Source organism: Schistocerca americana, chromosome 6 (assembly GCF_021461395.2).
Source record: "Schistocerca americana isolate TAMUIC-IGC-003095 chromosome 6, iqSchAmer2.1, whole genome shotgun sequence".
NCBI lineage: Eukaryota > Metazoa > Arthropoda > Insecta > Orthoptera > Acrididae > Schistocerca > Schistocerca americana.
In genome coordinates this window covers 118887933-118898245 of record NC_060124.1, presented here as the reverse complement: position 1 = coordinate 118898245, position 10313 = coordinate 118887933, and the positions used below count along the sequence as shown (strand labels likewise).

At 40.2% G+C, this 10313-nt stretch overlaps 1 protein-coding gene and 1 pseudogene across 1 annotated transcript in view; one reads left to right on the top strand and one right to left on the bottom strand.

Moving 5' to 3' along the window:
* Positions 1-957: 957 nt before the first annotated feature.
* LOC124620583 lies at positions 958-1074 on the bottom strand (annotated as a pseudogene).
* An 855-nt stretch (positions 1075-1929) lies between these two features.
* Positions 1930-10313, top strand: part of LOC124619756 (thyrostimulin beta-5 subunit) — a 131906-nt gene continuing 123522 nt past the window's right edge. The window contains exon 1 of the mRNA XM_047146335.1: positions 1930-1990. The gene's annotated coding sequence lies outside the window, so the exon portion shown is untranslated. The remainder of the gene's footprint in view (positions 1991-10313) is intronic.

Genomic DNA, 10313 nt, shown 5'->3' with positions numbered 1-10313 from the left:
GTAACCGCAGCCATGGTCTCCGAGCTGATAGTCCACGCTGCTGAAAACGTCGTCGAACTGTTCGTGCAGACGGTTGTTGTCTTGCAAACGTCGTAACCTGTTGACTCAGGGATCGAGCCCTGGCTGCACGATCCGTTCCAGCCGTGCGGATAAGATGCCTGTCATCTCGACTGCTAGTGATATGAGGCCGTTGGGGTCCAGCACAGCGTTCCGTATTACCCTCCTGAAGCCACCGATTCCTTATTCTGCTAACAGTCATTGAATCTCGACCAACGCGAGCAGCAATGTCACGATACGATAAACCGCAATTGCGATAGGCTACAATCGACCATTATCAAAGTCGGAAACGTGATGGTACGCATTTCTCTTCCTTACACGAGGCATGACAACAACGTTTCACCAGGCAACGCCGGGCAACTGCTGTTTGTGTACGAGAAATCGGTTGGAAACTTTCCTCATGTCAGCACGTTGTAGCTGTCGCCACCGGCGCCAGCCTTGTGTGACTGCTCTGAAAAGCTAATCATTTGAATATCACAGCATCTTCTTCCTGTCGGTTAAATTTCGCGTCTGTAGCACGTCATCTTCATGGTGTAGCAATTTTAATGGCCAGTAGTGTATTTGTTAACAAGTATGGCGATAGTTATACTTTCTATGGTTCTGTATCGCTTCGTCGTAGAACTGGTAAAATGTCCAAGAATTTTCCATCCCTCAGATCTTTCTGTTCATTTAAAACTCCGTCTGACCGATGTTTTATAGCACTCCGTCTTCAGGCCACAAGTGGCCCATCGGGACCATCCGACCGCCATATCATCCTGAACTGAGAATGCGGATAGGAGGGGCGTGTGGTCAGCACACCGCTCTCCCGGTCGTTACGATGGTTTTCTTTGATCAGAGCCGCTACTATTCGGTCTAGTATCTCCTCAATTGGCATCACGAGGCTGAGTGCACCCAGAAAAATGGCAACAGCGCATGGCGGCTGGATGGTCACCCATCCAAGTGCCGGCCACGCCCAACAGCGCTTAACTTCGGTGATCTCACGGGAACCGGTGTATCCACTGTGGCAAGGCTGTTGCCTGACCGACGTTTTGGATGGATGTAAATTTCAATTCCTTCTATCATATCCATGATTTTACCTTTCTGTGACTTACGTAATATATGTAGTGATTCATCAATATTAGGTATTTTGTGGTTGATGTCTTTTAAGTGCGCAGCAAAGGTAGATGGGCTACTGTCGCTTATTGTGGTGTGTTTTTTAAGTTGCATGCTAACTTTCCTTCCTTTTTGTCCAACATAAAATTCGGAACATTCTTCACAGTTTTTTTTGTAGATTATTGATTGCGGAAAGTGCTCCAATTTCCATGGTATACGATCTCAGTAATCACCGCAGGTTGTTAGTGCTCCTGTGACTAATGCATATTTTTCTATTCTTTAAACATCGAGTGATTTTGTCGGAAGCAATACCTAGTTATGGCCACAAAATAACTTTGTTTTTATGTTCGTGTTTCTGATCAGAATTATTTCATTTACATTTTCCCACATTTACAGCAAGCTGCCATTCGTCACACTAGACACTATGAAGCGATTGTGAGCTCTTGTGGGTGAAGTTTCATGCATCTCACTGCTAGACAGACCATTTTACTAAGACATGGCAAGACGTTGCCTTAGTAAGAAAGTTTAAAATACCAAATATCACGTCGCCCCAGCAGATCGTCTAATTAGGACCCTTTCGAGCGTGCAGCTTGCCCGTAGCGCCGCCAAAAACGGCGTGGGACTACGTCACGGCGCGCGCGCACTGCGCCAACCAATGGCGAGCGAGAGATCCCCACAAAGACGACGCCGCTGCCACCCCTACGGCGCGGGGTGCCGTGGTGGGGAGAGAGGCGCCAAAACTCGCCGGCGTCGTGGCGCCCGGCGTCAGTGCGACTCGAGCGTCGCTAGGAAGGCATCCTCCGCTGCACCCGTCTGCCCACACGAACCGTCAGCACAGCACGTGAGTTTATGGGCTACGTGGCTATGCATATTATTTGCTACACCGTTCCGATTGTACAAAGTTGTCAATTAAAAATTCGTTGACCTGATCCCCCCCCCCCCCCCCCCCCCCGCTCCCAGTTTCCCTTCCTTACCCTTCTTCAGTACACGACACCTTTCTAGTATCTAAATGATGCTTTCATTAAAGTATTTACCCTACGATACATTTTGAAATCATATTTACACATATCAGAGTGTCACCCTTTTTCCTATCTCTGTGTCTAACTCTGTCTCTCTCTAAGTCTATCTAAGTCATTTATTTTTTTCCCACTTTGTTACCCCCTTCATCAAGTTTACGAGTCACTCCAATGCTGATACTGATACGTTTATAGCATTTTTTGCGCCTGTGTAATGATTCCTTGTGGTTTTTTCAGTGCTACACCCCTGACATTTCAGTATTTCCCGCCAAATATACTGAGTTTTTGAAATATACATAACGTTATATGGTTGACCCGAGGATCGTGTCTACAATACTTACATCACAAAAGTCCATTTCAATTCATGTCAGTAACATAATACAATTTCTTCTTCATCTACAGCGTTTGGCTGCGTGTCCGTACAGTGCTGAAAGAGAACGCATGTAAGGGAACGCACATGAGAATGTCATATTTACTTTTCAAATACTAATGTATTAATTCTGCAGTATCTGCTTCTCCTTACTAAGCTAAGAAGCACTCGCTGTTTCTCAGTCAAAGATGTTTTTATTTCGTCTATATTTCAATGTCACATAGTTTCCTAGAGTTGTTCGTTACTAAGTAGAAAAATAACCAGGAAATGTTGGTAATCATCCCATGTGCATATTTCGTACTTTGGTAACGTTTCTTACAATCTCATAACGTAGAAGAAGGAAATGATAAACATATTTCTTTGAAATTGAAAATTATTTCATAGCTTTCGCTATATTTACAAAATAATTCTGCACAGTGGTTGAGATCAGTAAGTTAAATGAACTAAGTTCTATAGCAGCCAATGGCAGGCTTTTTGCTCCAACGAAAGTAAGGTATGTCACGCAAGGTTTTATCACAGTAAGATTTTCATGTAATACTGTGGAGCTTCTCGTAATCGCCTGGTGTGTTGTTCATAATTGAAAAGCAGGGGATTTATTATCTCTTCTAGTCTTACCTTGTTTAGTAAAGTATTTTTATAGGGAAACAAGTTTACGACTGAATTCTTATTAGAGGGCTAACAATTACAGTGTCAAAACCGTAAACCACTTATCTGTCAGTTCTTTGTTGCTCGTAATTGCTGTAGGTACTGATGAATAAAATTCAGTAACTTCGTATCACTGCTTATCTAATCTCCTTCATGTTTGGTATTTTATTTTTGGAATTCTCATATCGGTAATAGAAATGAAGTATGTGAAGAACCCAAAGATTATTTTTGGATTTCTCATATCGGTAACAGAGGGGAAGTATGTGAAGAACCCAGAAATTTTGGCGCAAGGCAACGAGATCGACCTCCATTATCGAGAGGCATCTTCAGTTGTTACCTGGTGCCATCTAGCTTTTTAGTAGTGAACTGCTGCGGGTTTCACTGACACATCAGTATTTAAAATAATATTCGCAGAAACTGAAATATAGTTGACATCTTCGCATTTATACCACGATATATTTTTACGGATTACAATATGTATGATAAATTGTGCTGAGTGAACTTTCCAATTACGACAGCTAGCTTGTTTGGATGCAATTCACTGACGTTGTTACCTTCCGCGATCCAGAATACATCTGGAACATATACGAAGACTGCCTCGTAATTGGTAGTACCGTTGCTTTGTATAAGCAAAAATAACTAAGTGTGAACGTAGAAGTAAGAACTTACGAAGAAAACATATCCGACATCATATTTCAGTCAGAGGAGTAGAAGAATAAAATGTAGCTGTGTTTTACCGTCCGGATTTCGTGTTCCCCAGCCACCATCTTATACCACGAAATTAAGAGCACTTCTGTTAGGTCTAAAACTTTCCCTGTCTATAGACTTTGCACAAAATTTCAGGTGAACTATGTTTCTGCTGTTTAAAAGAACAAAAAATTTTGAAGCATTTCCAAGATTATATAATGCAAGCCATTTAAAGTTCTTTTACTCCATTCCGTACCAAATACACTATCTCTTTATGTGATTAATACCTTGCAGGAACTGCCAGACTTTTCTCAATACCCTACTGGTATCTATAATTGTTAGCGGGTACGTTATACCATTTTTAGGTTGCCATCACTTGAAAATTTCGTATCTGTGTGTTAGAGTAAGAAATTTTTTGTTACGCTAGCGATTTTGGAAAATGAGACCGTCCTTTTTACCTCTCAAGGTGACGAAGTACTCTGGGTTAAATATTCCTACATACAATGCTATTCATCCAACTTTTGACATGGGATACAACTTCTCTCACACAGCTACTTTATGATGTTAATTGTTTACAAGTAACTATGAGACTGAAAATGATGCACACTTCGTCCTGATCGAATTCACCATCAACCTGTAAGCACAATAGGTTGAGCATTTTATAGCAGATAAAAAGCAATGTTTTAATGGAGGTTTTAATACAATCGTTCTCACTTCCTATCGAAAGGCGGGCTAGAGGAACATTAATTTCTGTGTGGAGTGCTCTTACACAGATCCTCAGCTTATCACCTGTTGAAGAAATAGATGGAAGCGTGTTATGGCCACAATATTACAGATAATTTTTAACTGTTTAACTGTAACTTTAGATAGTTCTATAACTTGTGCAAAATAGGCTACTGTTCTTGGAACAGTCGGATGCATACTTTAGTGTACAGGTAACTGCTAGTGGTATGTGGTAATAATCTGCTGAACACGACAGGATTATTTCCAATACTTCTGTGAATCTGAACTAACTGCATCGAATTCCGAAGGATATTCCAAATTTAGTTCTATAATAGCACAGATTTTGTACATCGAAGTAAAGTAGATGAGAATAGAATCTTGGTGACATCTGAAGAGGTACGGATTTCTTTGTCTATTAATTATAGTAACGCGCTTATTTAGAATAATACTTCCTGAAATGAATACAGTGAACTGGCATCCCAATCCGTCACAGCCAACTTACGTTTCTCGAGATCACTGAATAATGATGTGAACATTGACAGTTAATGGAAACGAGAATTCACAATGTTATCTAATCACTATTGAATATTAGTATTCCTACTTGCAAGATTCTTCAGAAAAAAGTTGAAAAGCAGCTCAATGGAGATTGCAGTTTTCCGTACTGCTCTCCAGGAAGGAATAAATCATTGCATGGTGAGGTAAAGTTTTTATTTGGAGGACCCGGCAAAAAATTAGGACGGTAATGTTACATGTAGGTTTTTGACCTTTAATGTGACAGCTAACAGTAATGATACGATATTAAGAAAGAATTTTGGAGATATGTGTGAGTCTTGGTTTTCTCAGAGAGCTGGTAGAAAGAAGACTGGGAATGGTTCAAAGAGTGAAACGGATATTAAAAATTAAGCAGACCCATGATATTTGAAAGTAAGTAATGTTTGACCGATTACTCACGAAAACTACAGCAAGGAAATGATTATATGCAGGAAAGTCAAAACAGAGGAGAATCTGTAATACAGACTTCTTAATACGGTAAAGGAAACATTTCGTTCTTACTTCCGACCTCCAGAGATTGGATAGTTTGTCTAAATTACGGTCGAATCCTAAAAAACTTTAGTGAGGCACTGAGAACGTGTTGCAATATTACGATCTGATTAAACGGAAATTACTGAAATCTGATGACTCGTAGTCGAGCGAACACCGATTACAATCCCGTCATCGCATCCAGATGTATGTGTTCTATTGTTTCGCTACATCACTGAAGGCGAATGGCGTGATGACTCCGTGAAAAGAACACGGCAGATTCCCTTCCTCTTTGCACCCTAATCTTCATCTTAAAATCTGAATATGGTAGAACAGAAATTTTTGCTGCTTCTGATTGAGAAAGTGATAACTTTGTGATTTCAATGATTGACTTACAATGAGTCAGATGCTGACGGAAAAGTACTGCAAAAGTGATATATTTTAGAGATGCTGACAGTGATTCCACGTGATTAGCTCTGATGGACTACAGGAAGGTGAAAAAGAACTCGAGATATGGCTGGGGAAAGGGAACATGCAAAAATTTACTTTTTCACTCCTGTTTCGTATTTATAGATGAAAAGTATATACGTTTGAGAGAAATGAAGCAGGAAAAACAAATTCCAGGCACAGTAATTGAGGTTACGAGCTCGTAATACGGCCGTAGTGTGCAGAATATGAATGTGCTATTTTAATGTACGAAGTTGAGGCTGGGGGATCTGGTCCTCGGCACAGTTGTTACGATGGAGAAAAGTAAGAACAGAACACCACGAGGAAGACTTGTTTTTTTTTTACAAAGGAAAAATTTCTCAGAATTTTGAAACTGGTATATCGATGGAAAATGGAAATGAGCGTTTGGCGTCATTGGCCGGGAGGCCCCTTACGGGGCATGTCCGGCCGTCTTGGTGCAGGTCTTATTCCATGCGACGCCACATTGGGAGAACTGCGCGCCGGATGGGGATGAAATGATGATGAAGGCAACACAACACCCAGTCCCTGAGCGGAGAAAAACGCGACGCAGCCGGAAATCGAACCCAGGCCCGTAGGAAGGCAATCCGTCACGCTGACCACATTTTTTTTTTTTTTTGGTTCATCTAATTTTGTTCGTTATAGTTTGTTCCGTGTGTTCGGGGCGGACGTCCTATGACGTCCGTTTAAGTTATTCGTTGATCCATTCCCTCAGTTTTTTTATTGCAGAGGGCGGCTAACCCTCTGACCGAGCACGCTGAGCTACCGTGCCGGCGCCACTCAGCTATCGGGACTGGTATATCGATAATATTAATAGAGTTATTACAATGAGATTTAAGGTCTCTGCTTCACCATCTATCAACCTTAGTGCATTTCTTTATTCAGGTTTAGAAGAACATGAGATTGTCTTTGGCATTCAAGGATTTATACAAAAGATTAGGAGGCGTATTTTGGCAATGGTAGAAGGTAGAACACTGATTTCATGACTTACAAAGTAACAGCAAGCAAGGATCCAGGGCGGCAGTCTCTTTGTACAATATACTACCATCTGTAAAAAAAGAAAAGAAACACCTTGGTGCAGGCTTGCAGGAGCTTCGAAACTGAGAAGACATTCAAAACAAGAAAAGGCATGAAAACTGCCAGAATTGCACGATAAAAACATGAATTTGGACCGAGAAACTTCCTCTAGTTTGTCGTGACACTCAAAGAAGTATAGTACAGTAAAACTTAATCTACCACTCCAATGATATGTCTAGGACCAGGCCGCATTAGTACACACAGGACATCTAAAAAATGACACCAATTCGAGTTGATGGTGTTAAAATCAATAGGAGAAGGATTTCTGTACAAGTTCATGGATAAGTTTCAGTGATATTAAAGTACACTGTTATCAAAGTGCGGAATGCTGAACGAACTTATTGAGCTGAAGGACTGTTGTGAACTAACGAAAAGGAAATGATTTTTCCTATTATTTTTATTTATCCCCGCTATGCCTTCGTCTCACGCCGACGGATTTTCAGCAGTAGCACTCCAGCGTGATATTTAAAAAGAAATATAAAACAGTGATTAAAAAAATTAAATGTGGTAAATAGCATACGGTTTGTAAGTGAAAGCATCATTGACTTTCTTAGAGTTATTCTCAGAAGATAAAATCCCCCTTGTGTTTTGATTCTTTTGAGTTAACATTGTTGGTAATGTACGATCTGAGACTGTCACGAAGGAAGGAAGGCAGAGAAATGGGAGTCGCTGATTTTATGAACCAAGCTGTTGGAAATTAGAGTGGGGGACAAAGCAGCCGGGAAAAGTAGTACTCTATTAAATCAGAAATGGCGGGTGGACTCTATTAAATCAGTAATGGATGGGAGATCTGTGGTTGAAATTCTTGACCAGGTAGGGGAACGTGGTTAAAGTTTCTTTGGGATAGAATGTGAAGAGTGCGTAAGCGAAGATTGCGGTTACGTCCTGGTACAAGCACGTCAGAGCACAAGGAATAGTAATCTGATGGGGGGGGGACAAACGAGCGGTGGCAGTTACGTTTTCCGTGAGAATTTCAAGGTAGTTCGTTGTGGGTGAGGAGAGAAAGAGGGGGGGGGGGCGTTGATGAATGTTGATATAGGACTGGAGTGAGGGACAACGGACGACGCATATGGCAGACAAGAAGCAGTACATTATGTACGAGGATTTGGATGGAAGTTTAGACGAACTGATTGAATTTTGGAGGAACAACTTAAGCTGATATTGTCATACGAGAGGATAGGCCGGATTGAAGTTTTGTAGGTGTCTAGCATGAAGGAGTGATGCAATCGCAATGTTCGGATGGTTGTATATGAACATTCGTTGCAACATGTCGGTGACCATTATTCAGCTGAAATATAGTTTCTGGGCTACATTATAGGAAGAGCATATGGGTCTTGTTATGCCGCTGTACCGGCTTTATTCCTCTTGATTTACGCGAAATATGCTGTTTCTATATTTATAACATACTAATCAAAAAAATATTAGTTTGAGCCAAATGCAGATCGTAGATGTATAATAAATAATCGAAAATTAGCGCCAGTAGCCTATGAATTTGGAAACATGTTTATAAGGATGTGCATTATGTTCATTAGGTGGCGTCATGATAGAGATACGCAAACAGTGTGCGGGAGACTGCCTAGCAGCTTCCATCAGAGACAGAGTTCTTCACTTGCGTTTCCCCGAAGTGAAAGTTTAAACCTAGCAAAATTCATCGCAGAATGAATTTCCCGCATGGTGATGCGTTTTCGTCACACCAGCAAGAGTACATATAGTGTCTAAAGTTCACAAAACTGGGTGACGGCCAGTCTTGATTATTTTGGTCAAGCGCACAGCGCTGAAACTGAAGTAGGCCCTTAAACAATAAATAACAGACTCATCAATAACTGACTGATTGAACGAAGCATTACTATTATTAGGCCCTATTTGTTATCGTAACGTAAATAATTCGACAGTTATCGCCTGAACCGAAATCAATGAGTGATGATATAGCTGGATATTTGAACTGTTTAACTCTTATATTAACTGTTTGGTTCTCAAACAATTAATCAAATAAATGAAATCAATAAAACATCAATACAACTTCACCTTTCGAATATTATTGTTCATTATAAGGGAAAAAATGTTTCAAATGGCTCTGAGCACTATGGGTCTTAAGGGTCTCCGGAACGCCCTATACTTGCAATGTTAAAATAGCGCTTATAAATTACATCTTTCCTCACAAAGTATTTGAGGTAGGAAGTTGAACTTTTTACAGATTATTTATTGGAATAAGGGCTACAACTTAACACAGGGATTTTACAAAATTTTAGTTCAGTTATTAAAGATGATTTTTTTCAATTGTAATGAAAATTCACAACATTTTTTGCAATTTTTTATTTATATATTCAAAAATATACAGTTTTTTGGAAAAAGGCTGTGCTAAATTATGCAGAAGGTACTGTGTAACATTTACTGAAAGTTTGAAACAAATATGTTTGGAAGATCCTTAGAAAACATGTAATTAGTATGAGAAAATAAAAGTTTTGGGAATCGAGCGACAAAGATTGGATTAACTTTTTAGTGCATTCCAGGTCCATAGGATGGATTATCTTCATCCTCTGCAAACTCCTCCTCCAGCTTCCTCTTGTTCCTCCTCCTGTTTACTCGTGCTTGTATTTCTAGACTCTTTACAGCCCTGTCTGCAGCCCGAAGGCGTTCCTTGTCTAAAGCAAGCATCGCTCGTTGTTGTGTTCGTAGATTTTGCTACCATTTTCTTCAGTTGCAGTTACTGCAACACTGTTCCAAAAGGTGGTCATGTATGAACACTTATCACATTTCAGTTGTATTTCACTAGCAAGTCCTACGTGCTTTATTATGGAGAGTTCCAGACCAACTTCACTAGAATGAATACATCTTACACAGTTTGAAAAAATTCCTTTGAGAACCGACATATCAAATATTTCATTCACATCCGATTCGCCCATAAAACATTCATAGTTTTCACTCATTGAACCAAGCTTCTTCTGTGAAGTATTTTCTTTCCCACTTTGACTGCTATGGGCAGGTGCACTTGAGAGGTTAGGTTCACTCACTTGGTTATCGTCTTTATTGTTTACAGTAATAACACATACCTTTGGCTTTCCAACATTTCTCCTTTTCTTAAAAGCCTTCAGAGGATTTCTAATAACTTTACTTTTACTCATTATTATTCTTCAACAAAACAGAGACTCAAGAAACAGAAT